At 34.6% G+C, this 347-nt stretch overlaps 1 long non-coding RNA gene across 1 annotated transcript; it reads right to left on the reverse strand.

The window, feature by feature from the left end:
* Positions 1-16: 16 nt before the first annotated feature.
* Positions 17-240, reverse strand: LOC106322380. Its single transcript, XR_001266387.1, has 2 exons — positions 159-240; positions 17-80 (listed from the first exon to the last, which is right to left on the reverse strand). It is a non-coding gene; the product is annotated as an uncharacterized LOC106322380 (long non-coding RNA).
* Between the last annotated feature and the right edge of the window lie 107 nt (positions 241-347).

Consider the following 347-nt stretch of genomic DNA (forward strand, 5'->3'; position numbering starts at 1 on the left):
CTAGTGAAACCTTTTCGAGCTTCTTTACACCATGGTACTGCTTCGCAATGGTAGTGTCCTTCTCGGGTTTTGAATACAACCTGCATATTGTATATAATCATATATGAACAAAGACATGTGTAGATTATTTTTAGACATGTGAGTAATAAGATGAGTACTCTTGAAATAGTCTCTGGCTTGCGGCCACCTCATGGTCAAAGTAAAAATAGATCCCAGAAGTAGCATCCAGGTATAGTCGACCTAAAGAAAAAATTAAATTTATTTATATTTGTTAATGTACATAAGCATATGATTTGGAGTGGAAATAAATAAATAAATGCTTGCCCCATATAAACTTGGGGTTGATG

Source organism: Brassica oleracea, unplaced genomic scaffold (genome assembly GCF_000695525.1).
Source record: "Brassica oleracea var. oleracea cultivar TO1000 unplaced genomic scaffold, BOL UnpScaffold19836, whole genome shotgun sequence".
NCBI classification, from domain to species: Eukaryota; Viridiplantae; Streptophyta; class Magnoliopsida; order Brassicales; family Brassicaceae; genus Brassica; species Brassica oleracea.